The sequence below is a fragment of the Octopus bimaculoides genome, chromosome 4 (genome assembly GCF_046866305.1).
Source record: "Octopus bimaculoides isolate indiv1 chromosome 4, ASM4686630v1, whole genome shotgun sequence".
Taxonomy (NCBI): domain Eukaryota; kingdom Metazoa; phylum Mollusca; class Cephalopoda; order Octopoda; family Octopodidae; genus Octopus; species Octopus bimaculoides.
This window is the reverse complement of record NC_142931.1, coordinates 59398429-59420059: the sequence shown is the minus strand read 5'-3', so window position 1 is coordinate 59420059 and position 21631 is coordinate 59398429. Positions and strand designations below refer to the sequence as shown.

At 34.8% G+C, this 21631-nt stretch overlaps 1 long non-coding RNA gene across 1 annotated transcript; it reads right to left on the bottom strand.

Annotated features, from left to right (window-relative positions):
- Window positions 1-7519: 7519 nt before the first annotated feature.
- LOC149136064 (uncharacterized) lies at window positions 7520-19299 on the bottom strand. Its single transcript, XR_016241327.1, has 2 exons — window positions 19228-19299; window positions 7520-7855 (listed from the first exon to the last, which is right to left on the bottom strand). It is a non-coding gene; the product is annotated as an uncharacterized LOC149136064 (long non-coding RNA).
- Between the last annotated feature and the right edge of the window lie 2332 nt (window positions 19300-21631).

Sequence of the window (21631 nt, the reverse complement as noted above, 5' to 3'; positions counted from 1 at the left end):
ACCTGTGTTGTACGTATACATCACATATAATCTCGCGCTTCGTACAGACTTACACTCATATATCCTATCGCTATTCACAGGAAAGAACCTTCTGCCACTTATAGTAGGGTTGGTCAGACCTGTTGTTCTTTTTAGTCATGAGTAAATAACCCTAAATTGGAAGCGAGACATTTTTGGAAGGTTTTCTGACGTGATCTACTCACATACCTTTATGGTGCTCCTTAGCAAAGAGAAGCTACTGGAAAGACTAATGAGATATGAATGAGTTATTCTTCAATAATCAATCACCAATAGATGAATATAAATTCCCAATAGGTAAATAGTAATGATTTCTATTGCCTAGTCACAAGACATATCTGTAAAGAAGGACAGTTACAGAGTGGAACTGGATGTTTTACTTTCCTTACAGCTGGTTCTGATCCCTCATGGGGTCGCTTCACCTTTTCATTCCTCCAAATAAATTATCTACTAACAGAACACTATAAAACCCTCTACTGTGTGTATTATTAACACTTCCCCCGATTCAGAAATTATGAGTTCTTACTATGAGACAATGCAACACTTGTATATTTGATTGAATGCCTTCCAATAGTTGCCTAGTATTTTATTTCATTAATTTCAGATGGATGAAAGTGAAAGTTAATCCCAGTAAGAATTGAATTCGAACTTTGAATAACGAAACTAAACACCAGCAAGCATTTTCTAGGGGTACGCAATCATGCCTGTCATACTAACGGCTGATAATTTTGGCACAAGGCCACAAATCTATATGGACAGAATAAAATCGATTAAACCGATACCACTACTCCAGCGGGATTTGAACTCGGGACATAAAAGAATATATCTGAACGCTGAAAGTATACAATCCAATACTATATTGTTTCTGACCACCAAGTTCCAAAATTACAGGTGAGACAATATAAGAGTGGAGACGTCCTATTCCTTTTAAAAGAATATTAATGAGGTAGTGATTCGAACTTTGAACCAAAATCGGTTCGTCACCAAAATGGGAACTTACACTATATCCACTAAGTGACTTCGGTCCAAAACTCTTTAAGGGAAAACCAAGTGGAGTGTTGTGACGACACAACAAAGAACTAAGTGCAGTGCAACCACTTCATCGAGAATTGAAACCGGCTCACAGAATCGATATACTGAATGCTTATCTTTTCCCAATGGTGCTCGTCAGTTATAATACATAATTAAAAAAAAAATTTGATGCAAATGCAGAAAAACGAAACAAAACAAAAAAAACCAAATAAGTGTATATAGACAATGTAGAAAAGGTTACCATGGATATAACATTCTGTTCCCCTCCCCCATTCAATTAAGAGCAAGAGAAGATAGAAGATATTGTGATCGCTCTCTTTATCTCTTCCCATATGATCAGATTCAAAAACAACAAATTATCTAATATACATATGTTTATATGTATACAGAAAGGTGTTTGTTTTGATGTGATAGATAAACTGAAGTGAGAGAGAGAGAGAGAGAGATTTTCAGTAACATAGATTAATGAGATTAAAGCTAATAAAGCAAGTTTGCAAGGTATGTTTGCTTGGCATCATTCTTCGACAGCTGCAGCATTTTTATTTCTTCACACTTTTAAAAGACGTTAATAAATAAGTGGAGCCTACGATTTATATCGTTTAGGTACAAACACGAAATATAGTGGGTAGTTATTGCAGCTAGATGACGATTTAAAGGAAACGAAGTAAATACATCATCACTCGTTTGTCATTTAAGATTGTCATTAACAATTTATAATGAGCATTAATTGCTGAAAATTGGTTGGGGAAATAATAGAAAAGAAGAGAAAGAATAGAGAGAGATGCTGTAATACGTAAGTTATGGATGACAAGGAAATCGGGGATCACAATATGAAATATATTACTTTGGAGATTGGACCCTGTTTTTGTAGCCATTCTTCGATTACTAAGTGATATTTGAAAAACAGTTTAAGATATTGAATCGAAGAGAAGAAGAAATGGCGGAAGAAGGATGAGATTTAAAATTTATTTTTTAAAAAATTGAAAAAAAAAAAAAGACGAAAAGCGATAAAACAAGCACAATACGAAAAGATTAGAGTGAAACTAGAAAGAAAGAATTAGCCACATATCAAAGAGTAGAAGGGAAAAAAAAATCTGTGAATGACCAACCAAGAACTGGAACGGCTGTTTTCTCCATTAAGGATAGACTGCCATTATGTCTAAAACCCAGGTGGAGGTGGGAATGTGATAATATTCTTCGGTAAGCAGTGGTAATCTTTATCATAGACTGCAAAGAAGAGAGGCGGACACTTGTTACTGCTCTCTGTACTGTTATTACACTATTCTTCACGCGCACAACTACTTTAGATCTTTGGTGCAACTCACAGCCGACTCTCTCTCTCTCTCTCTCTCTCTCTGTGTATCTACCTATCTATCTATCTATCTTTCTCTCATCATGATTATTATTATTACTTGAAAGTCATTGTTACAAATGATAAATGTTTATTAATTAGTTATTAGGTGCGACTAATAACAGACATATTTGAATATGGAATTTTTGTCTTTCATATTATACCTACCAGTTGTCTAGAAATAATACTTAAACAGCAGAACCAAAAGATGCAGTTGAATTTGAAGACTATATCGATAATAACCTAGTGGTAGAATATCTTGATTGTCATGAAACCGGTTCAGTCAGCAAGGTTTAATAGTAGTTTTAACAGTTTTTGGTAAGAGTCACAAGAATATTTACGGTAATAAATGCGCAAGTTAGTCATTAAGGGTTATCATCTCATCTTGTATAATCATCACCATTTACTATCGCAGGTGATTAATGGTAAACCTGTTGCAAGTTGACAACTAACAATTTGCCAAACGATAGATATTAAATAGTGGTGGCGGAGATGTGACAACGGCAAAAGCGATGATGACTGATCAAACTATACAAATTGATTTCCTTCAAAGGCATATTGCACAAAACTTCAATCAATCAGTCAGTCATAACGGAAAGGCAAATTGAGATGTTGTGAAGTTTATGCCTTTTCCAATGGCTTGAATGGTACCAATGAAGTGAAATGGCTACAACTAGGAATCGGGAAAAGAAGGTGACATCGATGGTACCGATAATAATAATAACATTAAGGTGTTTTTAACGACAATAATAGTAATAAAAGTAATAACAACCATAAAAAGAGCATTGGTGACTTATGAAGAAAATAAACTACCTGAAAAATCGATTATCACAAATCGATTATTTAAAGGTTTATTTTGAGGAAGAAGAAAATTGCCTATATATATATATATATATATATATATGTGTGTGTGTGTGTGTGTGTGTGTGTGTGTAATGTGTGTGTACAGAACATGTACACACTCGATCAAACACATTATCATGTAAGGTAGACGTAGCGTGTTTAACAAACATTTTCATTCATACATAATCTGTCTCAAGTTAAATTACTTTGTACTTTTTTTTAAATGCCGAAGTTTTAAATAAAATGAAATATATATATATATATATATATATATATATATATATATATATATATGAAATTAATGAACAAACGTATAGTCTCATTTCTCAGCACGAGTGAATAATATAAGAAACATTTCAAAATATTTACACGTATGTGTATATAAACATTAAAAATGTGTGTACGTAGTTACGCACACACATACATTCATACATAGACACATAGACACAGACACAAGTACGCACACACTCAACTGTAGGTATCATACCGCATCGTCTCATCTCCATCTACTTCTATTTTACTTACCTACAATGATTTATTTCTCATTTCCTTCTCTACATTTAATTGTGTCGACCCTTGATTTCTTGCACGTTTACACAGTAGGCTCGAAACTATGAATCTCGAGTTGCAATTTTTTTTTCTTTTTCTGCAAATTGTTGGTAAATGCCTCCGATTTTCGTCGTTAAATAAAAATTTCTATATACTCAATACTCCATAAAATATCACATATATATATATATATATATATATATATATATATATATATATATATATATATATCCAAGTTATAACAGGCGAAAGACTCGAAAGCTACAAATCTTAGAAGCGATTTTCTCAACGTTGTAGCTGTTGTTCTTGTTAAAAATTTCGTCTCTCACCTGTCTCACTAAATAATCCACTCAGTGTAAATATATAATAATATTTATATTATATATGTGTGTGTATGTTCTTGCGTTTAGATTCCCGGCCTTACATCAACATTAAATAAGATAACGGTGCTCTCATGACTTGCTTTTTACAATGTTATAACAATTATTATTATCTCTTTCATTCTTCTTTGATTCACTATTTTCCTCCCCCCTTCTCTCGTTTTTTCTCTCTTTCTATTTCTTCCTATAGTCCTTTTTTGTTTCTCTTTTTATCCCACTCACTTTCTGCTCTACTCACGTTGTTTTCTTCCCTCTCTTCTTCTTTTTCTTTTTCCCCCTTCTCTTTCCCTTGCGCCTAATTCGGTCGTAGCTTCTTCCTTGTTAGCAGCAGCATCTTTGCTCAATAAATGATAAATGAATAAAATAGTGCCATGACAACCAGAGATAGTGGTCGATTGTATTCCCGGACCATCACTGACGGACAGTGAAGATACTGTGACACAGAACGAATAAAGAGGGTGGGGGTTAGAGAACGAGAGAAGAGAAGCAGGGATAATAGGGGAGGAGAGACAGAAAAAAAAGAACAGGACTGCTAAGGAATACTCGCTCTTTAACTACATATGTATGTATAGATAGATGAACTATATGTGTTTGATCAAATATATGCGTATTTCATGTATATACGATATTCTATCTAGATTGATATCCTTCCTCTTCTCTCTCTCTCTCTCCTTATAAACGCAGCAAGTTCTTTAAATATAAAACTCAGTTCTCTCACCAGAGTTTAATTCAGCCTCAGTAGTCCGTGATATTCTAATGCCAAGCCAGAATATAATATATCTATCTGTGAAGTATCCATGCATCTATCCACTAGTTATCACACAGCACCAGACTATTTAACCTGGGCTGACCACAAAATAGTGACTTGAAAAAAATGAATGACCAAGAAAAGGAATACAGGGATAGAAGAAAAAGTCAACAGTTTAATAATCTAATGAACGATCTCACCCAAATACTGACCATTCAGTCATCCCTACTCTTTCGATTCTGGTTCTACTTCTCTTTCTTTTTAAAGTCGTTATGCGTTGGTGGTGAAGAATCGTTTTTTGAGTTACTTTCCACCTCACTTCAATAGTGAATGAAAAAGAAAAATCAACACATTAAATATATACAATATAAACACGTTAGCAAATTACTTTGGATCCCGGGAATATGTGTGTGTGTATGCGTGTGTGTGTGATGGAGAGAAAGAGCGAGCGGAAGAAATTCTCGTTGTTTAATTGGCAAGCTTATTGGAATGTCTTTGATTAGGAAGTTTCCAATGTTGTGTCTGTTGTAAGTCACTCGTTTTCTTCTTCGTCTCTTCTTCCCTGCCTATTTTGCCTCTTTGAGGTGGTTCCTGCTGACCAGTTATTAGTACGACTACGGTACTAGCAGCTATAAGTAAGATGCAATTCCTACTATGATCATCACAGAAAGAAGCATCTTCTCAGAAGCGAAACTCAACAGCACAAAATTATTCATAATTCATAGTGTTATATTCAGAACGAGGCTTACATAAACTTCTTTATTTTCACTTTTTCCTTCTGTCTTTCTAGCTATCTTTTTCGTTTTTGTTTTTCCTTTTCACTCGCTTTCACTTTCGCTCTCATTTTCTTTTTTTACATTCTCTTTAATTTAATTTTTTTATCATATAATATAAAAATTTCCATCGTCAAACCATCTTAATGTATGTATTCTGCAAAATTCTCTCTCTCTCTCTCTCTCTCTTTGTATAAGTTTCTCTCTCTCTCTCTCTCTCTCTCTCTCTCTCTTTGTATAAGTTTCTCTCTCTCTCTGTATAAATCTCTTTCTCCCTCTCTCTCCCTCCCTCTCTCTCTTTCCCTCTCTCTCTCTTTTTCTCTCTCTCTTTCCATTCGTATTCACCATTCTGTCATAGTCCTTCGTATTCTTCTCAGTCACATCATCGGAACGTTGTCTCATCTCCACCTATCCATCTTTCATATATCTTAATCTATCAGCATAAATGCCTGATTTTATATCTTCCTCCTCACTCCATTAATTAACATACCTTTTTATCTTTCTGTCTTCAATTATTTTTGCCACATCTATATAATAGTTATCCTTTAAAAAATATTAATATCTCTATTTAATCATGCTTTTTTCCTGACATTTCCTTGTCATTTTCTATGTATGACACAATCCCTATGTCTCTTTTTCAATCTTTCATGTACTTGGGAACAATTTTAAAATCATTTTATTTCTTGTACATTGTCTTTTACACGACATCTATTCATATTTCTATATATTTTAATCCCGATTACACTCTCGCTCTTTCACTTCCTACTCTGTATTCTCTATATTCTGAGTTTTTAATTATGTAAAAATCACAAATGTTAAAACAATTCATAGAATTAAAAATTTATTTCGAACGGTGACTGTGACCGCAAAGTTTCGCTAAATCTGGCTTTTCAAACCATAATGAGATAACAAATTATGTATATGTGTGCGTGTAGGCATGTGGCTTAGTAGTGAAGGTGTTGCACTCATGATCATAAGATTGTGGTTTCAATTTCTGGACTGAGTGATTCCTTGCGTTCTCGAACAAAACAATTATTCCGCGTCACTCCAGTCCTCTCAGTTGGGAAAATAAGTAATCCTACGGCGGACCTGCGTCCCATCCCAGGGGCGGACCCAAGGGGTGGGGTGGGGTTCTAAGGGGCATGAGTTACTGCTCTAATGCGTTAGAGTGTGCTTCTGTTTTGAATATATATGAACTACTACTGATGATGATGATGATGATGATGTGTGTGTGTGTGTAAAACATGAAAGTATGTATAAATGTAAAAGAAACAGTGGAGTGAGGGGAGAAGTTAAAAATGGGGATTTAAAAAAATTGTAAATAGTCAGGTTATTGAGTAGTCCATGAATGAGAAAAAGGAATAGAAGAAAGTCAAATTTGAATTAGAATTGGTTCAATAATTGTGTTAATGAAAAGGATGTTTAATGTAGATGTGACTAATGGGTAATTCCAACAGCTGAAAAAACATGAAAATAAGTCCCTGATTTTTGAAATTTTGAACAAGTCACTGTTCATATATAAAATCATAAAGTAAAGAATAAGAGATGTTACAAACTTAATGTTCAATGATATCAGTTCAATATCAATATATAATTTCTTACAATGAAAATTGTAGGTAAGAAAAAAAGAGCTTGAAAAATTTATAAGCAAAAGTTTTTTTAAGAATATAAATAAGTTGACTTGCAATTTTCTATTTTATAAAAATACTAAATTTAAATAAAAGTTGAAAATATTATATTCTTATTAAGATAGTAATAATTTACATTTCATATAATAATCTATGGAACAAATCATTTAGAACTTAAGAAAGAGAGGAGGCTAGTACTCTGTAACAAAATATGGTTTATTCCCATAAAAATTTTACAAAAAACATGAAATAAAAACTAAAAACAAAAAGTAAATATGTTTAAAATATCAAAAAATCATCTAAACAAATTAAAGAAGCTAAAATATACTTTATCATCATCATTTGTGCATTCACTTTTTCTTGCTTTGGACAAGTCCTCTTCAACACTGTCCTACTAATTGTTATGCTTCTTTGCCATTTTCTTCATGAGGTTTAGCATCCTGAAATCAGGTTTATCCATTTAGTCATATCCAACCTGTTTTATGTCCAAACTGGTCAGATTCAGTCTCTCACACCCTTCTTACAATGCCATTCTGAAAATAAACAAGCATGTCATAGATATTTCAAAGCTAAAAGATAATACATGGCTAATTCAAAGCAATGTAAATAGATAAACCTTAGATTTGACGAAGTAATCTGGATGCTAAAGGGTTAAACATTTCTATTTATGTTTTCCTTGATTTTCTGTTTCCAACATTTTCCTTTCACATGGATGTTTTGGCACTTCTTTATCCAGCTGTCATCATCCACATGCACTACATGCCTGTACCAGTGTAGTCCTCACTGCTGCACAGTACACCTAATTACTTAAAATCCAGTATTTTTCTCTCAGTTCATATGTGCTTTGTCATTTATTCATACCAACATTACACATCCAGTTGAGCATACTTGCTTCATGTCTTTCCAGCTTTTATACATCCCATTTATTCAGTGTCCACATATTACCACCATACAGTATTGTAGTCTGTACACAAGTGTCATACAATCTACACTATCTTGCCTGAAAAGCAAAGAATTGATTTTATGATGCTTGTATGAGAACTATGTTGTCAGCAAAGGTTATAATTTCTTGCACACTCCCTAGGCTTGGCTGTGAGGTAAAGACGCTTCATTTGTAACCACATGTTTTCAGGTTCAGTCCCATAGAATGGCACCTTAGGTAAATGTCTTCTTTTGGGATGGTGCATAATTAATGATCACTTTTGTATTCTAAATTCTGTTTTAAATTAAATTATAAAACAGTCGTTAATTTCGTACCAACCCAATAGTAAAGCCTTGGGCTAACCAGTGCCTTGTGAGTGAATTTAGTAGAGGGAAACTTTGTGGAAGCCTGTTATATATATATGTATATATATGTATTTGATGTCTCTTTGTGTTTGTGTTTGCCCCACCTCCCACTCCCACCCTTCATCCATTTAGTTGTCAACTGGCGTTGCTTTGTTTATGTACCTGTAACTTGGTGGTTTGGCAAAAAGAGGCCAATAGAGTGAGTACCAGACTTTAAAAACTAAGTATGGGGTTGATTTGTCTGACTAAACCCTCCAAGGCAAAACCCCAGCATGGCCACAGTGAAATGGCTGAAACAAATAATAGAAAGATAAAACTACTGTTCTATTTGTGGCTGCTATGCTTTCAGAATACCGTCTTTCACTAATAGCTGGATCACCCAGGAAATAGAAGCTATCAGCTCCTGCTATGGGGAGTTCCAAGTATTGGAGAGAGTTTATTTTGCTTGTGATTTGACTACTAAACACTCATGTACATACCTCATACAAAGTCTATATTTACCATCAACCTGCCTTTCATCCTAGTACAACTCCTGTGTATCTATTAATCACATTCAGTACAGTGTATGGAATCTCTATCTACTCCTCTTCTGCATATTAAGATGGGAACCATTAACCTTTTATATCTGACAGTGATACTCATTTACACCTATCATACAAAGTTAAGACAAAGAGACTGTAACACACACTACTACTAAATCCACTCACAAAGGCTTTGTTTAGCCTGGGGCTATAGTAGAAAACACTCACCCAAGGTGCCATTCAATGGGACTGAACCTGAAACCATGTGGTTGGGAAACAAACGTCTTATCATACAACTACGCCTGTCCCTATTTGTTATAAATTTGAAATTGAAATGACTCTCTCTCCAGTAAAAATGAAAAAGTTGTCAAAGCAGATCCTTGAATATTTTAATCATGCAGAGGACTTGACATAGTACCTACAATCCTTGTGGCAGGTGTTTATCCCAAGACAATATAAAACAATTGATGTAAGACAAATGATGATATGATCATCATTATGAAAATAAGATACTGATAAAGATGAAATGGCAATTGTATTACTTCCATATTTTAAGACCTAAAAATTCTATCATTCTGTTGTGTTCTCTCTAGAGTTTTGCTTTCTTCAGCATGATCAAAATGAAATCCCTTGATTTCAGTTTTTAGTTTGCTATTATTTCTGGCTAAACTTACCAGTAAATATATTGTAAACACATGCAATAAATGTAATGCTGTAATGGTAATGATACATGTATTTTGAATGTGGAAAATTTGCAGAGGCTGATGTACAATTTTAACTTAAATGAAAGGCAGAGAACAAGTAAGATAAGAAAATGGTTGGGTACTGAAGTCAATAGCTGATGGATACAGGAAATGCAACTGTGCTGTGATGGCCATATATGCAAACTGATATCTGGTGGATGAAAAGTTGGCATGTATTGATACTGGAAAGCAGCTGTGGCTGAAGAAAAACGCAGGTACAGGAAGTGTTAAGATCAGATCTCAAAAAGTTATGTTTCAAAGTCACAGGTGACATGTCACAGTTGAACCAAACAGTGATGTGTTTTGCTACAGACTCATTCAATCTGTGCCAATATTTTTAAAACTACTTAAAACAATGATGAAGTTTATTATAATAATCAGTATTATCATACTCATTATTAAGATCTTATGAATGGTTTAACTTTTTTCCAATAAGCCTATTGGCATAAACCAATGATTCCCAGCCTTTCAGCATTTACTCTTTCCCTGAGCAATCACCATTTTTCTAAAACTTGTAATAAACCAAGAATAGGAATTTTTTCTCACCCAATCATTTCTCAGTATGGTATTTCAAATTGATAAAACTGAAATGTTTTCATAAACCAAAGCTAAAGATGCTGTTGATAGAAGCTGGTTTTCAAAATTTTGACTGATACAAATCAATTTAGATTTTTATACAATTTTTAAAAAACTATTTTATCAATTTAAAAATTTCATCTTCATGTAATAGAAAAAAATAAAATAACTTATAAACCTGTAAAAAATTTAAATCTAATTTTTTTCCTTGATTAAAGCATAAAATAGAATATTCATTATACATTAAATTACAGATTTTTTTTTCATAGGTATTAATAACCCAAGCTTATTTTTTTGCTGAAATCTAATTAAAATTTGATTTTTTGAAATAAAAAGAAGTATTGGAGAATTTAAATATTAATCATTCAATTAGAATATTTATTTTAAAGAATTGATAATTATTTAGAATAAGCTGATATTAGAATTACACAAAAGGAGCAAATGCAGATAAATAAAATTTAAAATAATGTTGAAAGAAAAACTTATTTTCTATAGCCAAAACAAGAAATATCACAGCTTTCAGAACATGAATGTATATGGTTTTATCCTAGATATGATTTTAAACCACATCCAGTAGTGGGGCCTTGGTTCAGGAGTTCCAGGGTTTTAGGGGAATGTGGGACCACCTCTTAGTCACTATTGTCTCCAGATTTACTCTGATGGAGAACAGTAGTACTTGTTAGGCTCCCAGTTATGGATTATTTAGCATATTAGGGCTTGCCTAACTATATATGTGCAGACTGGATCTGGCATACTCAGCAGAAGAAACCTTCATAGTTCAATGGAGTGGAAGGAAGTTGTAACATTATGAACTGCAGAGAGTAATGTGAAGCAAGATGACCAACATCTTGGTCATCTGCTGCAAATGTATCTATCCCCAGTTGTCCTGACCTGGACTGAAGATTGTCGTGGACAAGAGAGTGAGGTCAACAATGCGCAGCTCTTCTTCACTTTAACATTTTAACATTTAAACCAGCCATAGCCAGCCAAAACAATCTCCCTGTTTTATCTTCAAACTGGCCAGATCCGAACTCTCACACTTACCCTATAATATCATTCTAAAAATAAACAATCACATTATTGAAATCTCAAATCTACAAAGTGAGGCATGACTAAATGTTATCAACGTGAATAAATAACTATTACATTTGAGAAAGAAAAATCTGAATACAAAGAGTTAAATAAAGTCACTGTGCAAGTCATTAGTCATCCCTTAGGATAGCTAGATGGCCCTCATCACTCTGATAGATGAACAGGACATATGGTTAGACCACAAAACTTAATCTTTAGATTGTTATTTACCTATTAGTAATACTGACTTTCTCTTCATCAATATTGCTCAAGCCTGTGAAAGAACTGCTTCTATATGGTCATTTGATTTAATAGAAATAGCAGTCAAATCTCCCTCAAATCACATTGCACAGTCTTGGGAAAGAACACATTGGATATGTTGAATTGGGTTCCCTGCACATAGGAAAAAGTTGGGATGGTCATGGCTGGAATGCTTTGATCATAGGTCTGTTCCATCAGGGCTGATCTCTAGTTAAACAACAACTGTATCAACATCTGAAGTATTAAACAACTCCTGCCACAACAAATTATTTACTAGATTTTAGGAATTGTTACTTATCTCAAGTTAAACTTTTGAGTGAACAGATCAATGATCAAATGAGTCCCAACTGTGACCATTCAATCATCTTTCTATACACATATGTATCAGTGACTATGTTGTCCAATCATCATCATCATCATTTAACGTCCATTTTCCATGCTGGCATGAGTTACATGGTTTGACTGGAGCTAGTAAGTTAGAGAGCTGCCCCAAGCTCCAGTCTGTTTTGGATTGATTTCTACAGTTGGATGCCCTTCCTAATACCAACCATTCCATAGAGTGTGCTGGGTGCCTTTTATGTGTCATAAGCATGGGTGCCTTTTGCATATCACTGGCATGAGTACCAGTTATGCGTCACCAGAATGGGTGCCTTTCACATGTCATCAGCACTGGCCACGACTATGATTAAATGCATCTTCTCAAGCACAGAAAATCGCCAGAAGTCTCGGTCACTTGTCATCATCTCCATGAAATTCAATGTATTCTTCTTTATTTGCTATTGCTGTAGTTGCTGCAGCTGCTGTTGCTGCTGTTATTGTTGTCACTGTTGCTTAGTCTAAGATCATTCCTGATAAAGCAGAGAACTTTGGTCAAAGACATTCCAGCTGTTGTGACCATTTCATCTTTTTAGGAGTGTCTGTGATTATATATCTAATGTATCCAATCTGTTTTTAAAACAATAAGATTTGGTTTTAAGGAAACCTGGTGGCAACAGATCAAGTAGCCACTTCATAGCTTCTTTGCCTTTAAACTGAGCTTCAAGTAATTTCTTAAGGGAGTTTGGAATGGATATAGAAATCAACAGCAATATATTATTGGCATTTAAGGTGATGAGTTGGCAGAGTCATTAGCATGCTGGGAAAAATGCTTAGCAGCATTTCATCCATCTTTATATTCAGAGTTTGAATTTTGCCGAGGTTGAGTTTGCCTTTTATCCTTTCAGGGTCAATAAAATAAGTACCATTGAACACTGGGGTTGATGTAATCGACTTACCCTCTCCCTGAAACTGCTGGCTTTGTGTCAAAATTTGAAACTAATATATTATTGGTATTTATTTTACTGGTTTCAGAGGTGTGAAAGCAGAATACATCCTGAAAGAATTTTGAAACTGACAAATGTGAAATGAAATTTCATAGCATAAAGCATTTAGTCTTGTATTTGATTTTTTCAGTCAACTCTTCACTCTGCTTCACTTCCTTCTGAAATATGACTGTATGAATTGAGTAACATCATTTATTTTTTGTCTTTTATTTGTTTCCAGTCATTCAACTGCGACCCTGCTGTGGTACTGCCTTGAAAAGTTTAATCAAACGAATCAACCCTAGTGCCTATTTCTTAAAGCCAGGCACTTATTCTGTTAGTTTCTTTTTGCTAAACTACTTATAGGGATGTAAACAAACTATCAAGAGAAACGTAAACATAAAGACACACACACATAGATGTGTATGCATCTATATACATATATTATATATATATAATGGGCTTGTTTCAGTTTCTGTCAACCAAATCCACTCACAAGGCTTTGGTTCACCTATAGTAGAAGGCACTTGCCCAAGGTGCCACACAGTGGGACTGAACCCAGAACCATCCGATTGGGAAGCAAACTTCTTACCACACAACCATGTCTGTGCCTATATAAAAAGAATATAAAAATATGATGCCTGTATCAGCCAGGAATTGTACCAGAATGCTTGTATCAGCCAGGAATTAAAAATGTGATGCTGGCATCAACCAGGTTGCCTATGTGGCTGGCAAACACTATACCACTGAACCACTACCATCTCATCAAAACTCATGGTATTGTTGTTACACTAATACAGTTTAGTTTTCATCTTTTATGCAAGATATACGTTATGAGGAGACACTAGACTGATTTCTTATCGCTAACACCATCAACTCTGTTTGAGCAGACCTATAATAAAAGGCTCTACAGCCATTACCATTTTTTATATAGGGCTGTTGAGAGAAATTTGGTAGGGTGGAACAAGGCTGTCAAGCCCAGGATGATGAGTGGCATCCCAAAATTGAAAGGGGACTTGGAGACAGGTTTCTAGTTAGAGGATCAGTAGATAATTATGGGCCTTTCCTTGGCCCTGATCTGATGTACAGGTTGAACACTCCTCTCACAGGCCTGCTCTTATATTTTAGGTATTTCAAAGATTCCATTATCTTATATGTACTTTTTTTAAAGATGGTGTTATGTGATTTGAGAGAAGATTTTGTTTATTTAAGATACTTTAAATTACTATATAGACTCTCCTTTAGCTTTTATGTGCAGTATGATGTATTAGATTATGGAGAAATAAGCCTCAGTCAAATGGTTGAAAACCTATCAATTTAGCCAACTAATCAACTCTTATAGCAACCAATCAATATTTTTTATGTCAAATGTTTTTTACGCTATATAATATTAAAAAAATTTAGGTATATACTCAATCATCAATATAAATACTAAGGACCTATCTCCACCCACTTACATAAATACATACATACATACATACATACATGATGATGACCGTCCACTCGTGACCGAGGAAAACCATTGCCGACCTTCAGGAACATTGTGCGCTTTAGGACAAACTTATATTTTGCATTTGCAGCTCCGTTGGTGGCTAATGAGCCCTGCTCTTGACAAGCATACACGACTGCAAACATTGCAGATTAAGCTTTCCCCATTCACTATATGAGCCGTGCACTTTCACACAGCTCACTTAAATTCTTCATACATACATACATACATACATACATACATACATACATCATTAACATGTTAGATTAAGAATAGGACGGAAGAAATTCAGAGAACTGTTACCTCTGTTGGCCATGAAAGATTTCTCTCACCAAGTGAAAGGAAGATTGTATGATGCATGTATACAGACAGCAATTCTACATGGTAGTGAGACATAGGCCCTGAACACAGATGATATGCAAAGGTTAGAAAGGAATGAGGCTAGTATGCTCCGCTGAATGTGTAATGTACATGCTTGACAGAGTGCTAGTGTTTTCAGAGAGAAGTTAGGCATAAGAGGAATTAGTTTGTATGTGCAAGAGAGAAGATTGCACTGCTTTGGTCATGTGATGTAGATGGATGCTGACAGCTCCATAAAGAAGTGCTGATCTCTCAAAGTAGATGGAATATGTGGAAGTGGAAGACCCAGGAAGACTTGGGATGAAGTACTGAAGAATGACCTCAGGACACTGAACTTTTCAAGCAAGATGACAAAGGACCAAGATGCCTGGCCCCTTGCTGTACTCAAGAAGAGCTGTACTTCATAGCAGAAGTGTTAAGACCAGTGTAAAGCACTCGTGGTGGTGCCACATAAAAGCACTTGTGCAACACTACGTAAAAGCACCTGTACAGTGCCATGTAAAAGTATCCATGTAGTGCCGCATAAAACCGCCCGTGTGGTACCATGTAAAAGTGCGTGTGTGGTGCCACATAAAAGCACTCAGCACACTCTGTAAAGTAGTTGGCATTAGGAATGGTATCCAGCTGTAGAAAACCATGTCAAATCAGACTGGAGTCTGGTGCAGCTCCTCAGCTTACCAGCTCTGGTCAAAGCATCCAACCCATGCCAGCATGGACAACAGATGTTAAATGATGATGATGATGAATGTATATTGGTAGAGTCTGTAAAATAATCTTCTCTCCAATTGGCCTTATTGGCTATCAAATCTCCTCTAACACAAAACATTCTAAGGTTTGATCTTAAAAAAAAAAAAAAAAATTAACTAACATCTACCACTAACAAACAATACATTTTTTAAATGAAATCTAAATTCAATAAAACAAAAATTTGAATTTAGATCAATAAAATAAATTGATGTGTCTGGCATACAGTAGTGTAACAATACAACAAATATATTACAACAATGTGTTTGTCTGGTGTCCAGTGTAAAATGATGTACTGTAATATTGTGTCTAGTTTGATGTTTCTTATGGTGGGGGAAGGTAAGATAAGGGTAAGAGCCTGTGAGATATTGTAAAAAGTGCAACAAATTTTCATATTTAATAAAATTAAGATTTTTTTTAATAACTATAATTCTGAGAAAACCGGGGTGTGCAGAAAATAAAAGTTATATGGATGCAAACTCTATTTTGTTTCCTTATTTATAAAGAGGGGAGAGCCGCAAAAATGGATGGAATGCAAAGGCAACCTTAGTGAAATTTGAGCACAGAAAATAAAGAGGAACAAAAAAGCTGCTAAGCATTTTGTCCCACATGCTAACAATTCTGTCAACCTTTCAGTGTAACAGTATAATAGGACTATAATAATACAACTACCTGGTATACCATTTAACAATATAATAGCAGGACTGTAATAATGTAGCTGTTCAGTGTACAATGTAACACTATAGTAGAAGGATTGTTATAATGTGGCTATTTAATATACAGTGTAACAATATAAAAGCAGAACTAATAACTTGGCTGGTGTACAGTGTAACAATATAATAGAAGGACTATAATAATGTTGCTGCCTATTGTATAATGTAACAATACAATAGAAGGACTACAATCCTTTGGTTATCTTGTGTACAGTGTAATCATATAATAATGTGTTTATATAACAATATAATAGATAATAACATGTCTGGTGCATTATGGAGAATGTACTGTGATAATGTATCTGGCAGAGTGTATAATAGATGTTCTGAACTGTATGTGGTGTACAGTGTAACAAGATGATGGATGGACTGTAATAATATGCATGTCTAATGAACAGTGTAATGATATAGAAGTGGGACTAATAATTTCTCTGTTATTTGGTCTCATGTAACCGCAACCATGTCTCTTTCAAATTCCCACCTAATTATATCTGAATGAATATATTGGCTTATTAAGTTCTCAATGTATTATGTCATAGATGAAGACAGGACAGTTACATCTGGACTGCTCACCAAACAATAATTATTCAACATGGAGAAAGATCAATGATTGTACCTAATTATTCAGTTGATTATATATGTATGTGTGTGTGTGTGTATATATATATATATATATATATATATATATATATATATATATATATATATATATATATATATATGGGTGGCACATAAAAGACACCATTTCGAGCGTGGCCGTTTTCGTGCGGGTGACACGTAAAAGCACCCACTACACTCTCTGAGTGGTTGGCGTTAGGAAGGGCATCCAGCTGTAGAAACTCTGCCAAATTAGATTGGAGCCTGGTGTTGCCATCCGGTTTCACCAGTCCTCAGTCAAATCGTCCAACCCATGCTAGCATGGAAAGCGGACGTTAAACGATGATGATGATGATGATGATGATATACACACACACATATATATATAATGGACTAAGCAGAATAAGAGGAGATATGTGGGATAAAGTATCGCTGATGAGATCACTGGATGTGTGATGAAAGAGCTTGGACAAAGACACTAAAAAAAATAAAGTAATAATAACAAAGCTGAAGTGAAGACCAAGTATATAGTGTGTGTGTTTGCTTGGCAAAATATGACCATCCCAAAGTATAACAATATATATATTCAGTCTGCTGAAATGAATTGATAGGTCCATCTTTTTTTCTCTGATGAAATTATGCTCATGTCACATGAATGCATATTTAATGTACAAATTTATAATTAAATTATTGAGTGTTAATTGAAACGGCTGTAAGAAGTGAAGATGACCAATTCATTAATAAATAATTGTTAACTTCCGTATCTCCATTTTCTTTTCTTCTTTTAACTGGACACAAATTATATGCTTAATATATACCTATTGTTTTAAGGGAATTTCATTCCCCAACAATACTAGGTATTGAACCAGTATTTCTTTGGATGCAACCACCCCTTCATGAGGTTAACATATCCTCTAATTGAATTTATATATATATATGTTGGCAAAATCAGACTTTGACTAAGGTTACTAAATAATCCCAAAGATATTGCACACTGACTGAATCCATGGTGCTCAGTTCCACAGCCACAACTAAAATGCAGATCACATACTGAACACATATTCTGTGCTCCACTTGGTTTAGGGACATTCAACCAAGGATCCATTTTATTCAATTTTTGATACCAACCCATTCTATCAAAACATACACATATTTATTTATGTGTATATATATATATATATATATATATATATATATATATATATATATATGCCTGCATGTGTGTATGTATATATGTGTGTTTGTATGTGTGTGGTTGGGACGGTTTCTTTTCCATGTGTCTTTGCTTGATACCATTTGAGTCACAGTTATGTCATGTTTACATGCCCTAAATGCGATACACCATGTAGCTCAATGGTTTTGATATGTGAGGATCAGTGGAATCAAAATATTTGAAAGACAGATAATGGTTTCTGATAGTAATGGTTTATGGCCATAGAATATTATCTCAATATATTTTGCCAAATCTATGCCAGCATGTAAAAGTAACTATAAAATAATAACAAAGTCAGGGAGATGAGAGGCAAAGTTAACACTGATGGAATTTGAATGCAGAACAAACAGTAACATGGTTGAATATAATAAATAGGGTAAAATTTCGAATCTTGGGAAACTGGTGAGGATCTAGCTGTCAAGTGACTCCATCATCTGACTGTTTCCAAATAAGAGCTTGAAATATACTGTCTACACTGTATGACAACTGAATTTATTTAACATTTCAGGGGCTCTTCTTTAAAAACTGTGAAAGGCATTTTATATGGCAATTCACTATTCTAAGCTTTATATCTAATGACTCATTGAAAGAAATTGATTTGAATACAATAAAAAAAAAGTTTGTTCTATGTAAAATGTGATTTTATGAAAAAAAAAAAACTTACATCATTTTTATTTATTGATACAAAGGAAGAAATGATCTAATTGATCTTAACCTCATAAACTGCAACTTTGTTGAGGAGACAGAGAAAATGGGTTCAATTCAAATACTCATCCTTTGCATCTTTTGTTTGTCTGATGTTATTCTGCGATAAGTAAAATTAGAATAGGAAAAAAAAAAAATGTTGGGGGGAAATCAATAAAAATCCATTAATCACTAATATAATGACCAGAAAAAAAGGTTATCAGTTCATGTTCTGAATAATAATAGCGCATTAATCAGAGTGGTGATATTTAATAGGAAATAAACCTTGCCATCTCCCAGATATTTATTTATAGAGGAATCTATCATGGAAGGAGTGAAACTTACTAAATCTCTCAGTAATTTTCCATATTCTTTTAGTCCCCTCCCTCTCTTCTCATTCAGCTCAACCTTTTATCTGGTGGAAGATAGATAATACAGCATTAGAAAATCATACAGTGTCTGTATATATATATATATATATATATATATATAGACGTACATTTAAGGTAATGCTCGCATTACTTAAATAAATTGAAGTAGCATGAAACGTGCGTACTGCAATCACCTTTGAAATCCGTGTTGCTTATTTTTTGATATATATATATATATATATGTATATATATATATATATATATATATATATATATATATATATATATATATATATATATATATATATATATATATATATATATATATATATATGTATATATATATATATATTTATAGATATATAATATATAAAAAGAAATGGGATGAAAAATAAAACAAATAAACTGAATGAAACATGTGGTGAAATGTGTGATAAGTAGAGCAGTGAAACTTTAATAGAATGACTTGTAAAAGTTATAGAGCGAATGTGACATGCATAATCCAAGAGTTATGTTGACTTACATGTGTATTGGAAGCTAGCACTTTTTATAAGTTCCAGATGCTAGTTGTAAGACAGAGGAACACACACACACACACACACACACACACACACACACATGCACACATAACACACTCATAAATGCACAAATTCACACTCATGCAGACATACACACAAACACACACACACAAACACACACGCACACACACACACGCACACACACACACGCACACACACACACACACAAAATTCTACTGACAGCAACTTCAAAATTTCTGACAAGGTCAATGACCAGGAAAACTTTGAAGTCAGTGTCAACGAAATTATCAAAAATATCAGTCTCTACACTTATATTGGGTTTATTTTTCAGTTAATGTTCACTGCTTTAATGCATATAAAAAGCACAAATTTCTAACTACATATACACACACATATAAAGACTGTAACAGATGTTCAGGTGCAATAAAGACTGTAAACAAACAGGAAACAACTTCTATCTCATTCCAGGGTGAAAAACTAGAGGTAGTCGATAGCTTCCGCTATCTGGGCGACCAAGTTAGTAGTGAGGGTGGGTGCGCTGAAAGTGTAGCTGCTAGAATAAGAATAGCCTGGGCAAAGTTTAGAGAGCTCTTACCCCTGCTGGCAACAAAGGGACTCTCACTCAGAGTAAAAGGCAGACTGTATGACGCATGCGTACGAACAGCCATGCTACATGGTAGTGAAACATGGGCTGTAACTGCTGAGGACATACATAAGCTCGCAAAGAATGAAGCCAGTATGCTCCGTTGGATGTGTAATGTCAATGTGAATACCCGTCAGAGTGTAAGTATCTTGAGAGAAAAGCTGAACATTAGAAGCATCAGTTGTGGTGTACAAGAGAGACGATTGCGCTGGTATGGACATGTGGTGAGAATGGATGAGGATAGCTGCGTGAAAAAGTGCCACACCCTAACAGTTGAGGGAACCCGTGGAAGAAGTAGGCCCAGGAAGACCTGGGCTGAGGTGGTGAGGCAAGACCTTCGTACATTGGGCCTCACCGAGGCGATGACTACTGACCGAGACCTTTGGAAATGTGCTGTGTGTGAGAAGACCCAGCAAGCCAAGTAAGATCGTTGCCAGTGCCCCTGGACTGGCTCTTGTGCGGGTGGCACATGAGATGCACCATTTTGAGCGTGGCCGTTGCCAGTACCGCCTGACTGGCTCCCGTAGGATTTTCGAGTGAGATCGTTGCCAGTGCCCCTGGACTGGCTTGTGCGGGTGGCACATAAAAGACACCATTTCGAGCGTGGCCGTTTTCGTGCGGGTGACACGTAAAAGCACCCACTACACTTTCTGAGTGGTTGGAGTTAGGAAGGGCATCCAGCTGTAGAAACTCTGCCAAATTAGATTGGAGCCTGGTGTTGCCATCCGGTTTCACCAGTCCTCAGTCAAATCGTACAACCCATGCTAGCATGGAAAGCGGACGTTAAACGATGATGATGATATATTTGCTCAAAGCTGATAACTTCCTTTGTTTTGCCATTCAGAGTTTCTCCTTATGTGCGATCGTTTAAGCAACAAGGATCACCTGAAGGATTTCATGAGAGAGTGAACAATCTCTTTAAAATAAATAAAATGTTGTGAAGACAACCCATCGAAAAGAACAATTATTGCATCACTGTATCAACCAGACTATTGGATGTTATACACCACTGATCACAATGCATTTCCTCACACTGTTGTAGCTTTCAGATGATACCAATCTACTAACTAGGTACACAAGCCAATATTCCCTACTGAATGGAATGTCAGACCATCACAGGGTTACGCATATACAGCTGAGTGAACTGGAGCAATGAGGAATGAAGGGTTTTGAACACAATGCACCACCAGTCTAGG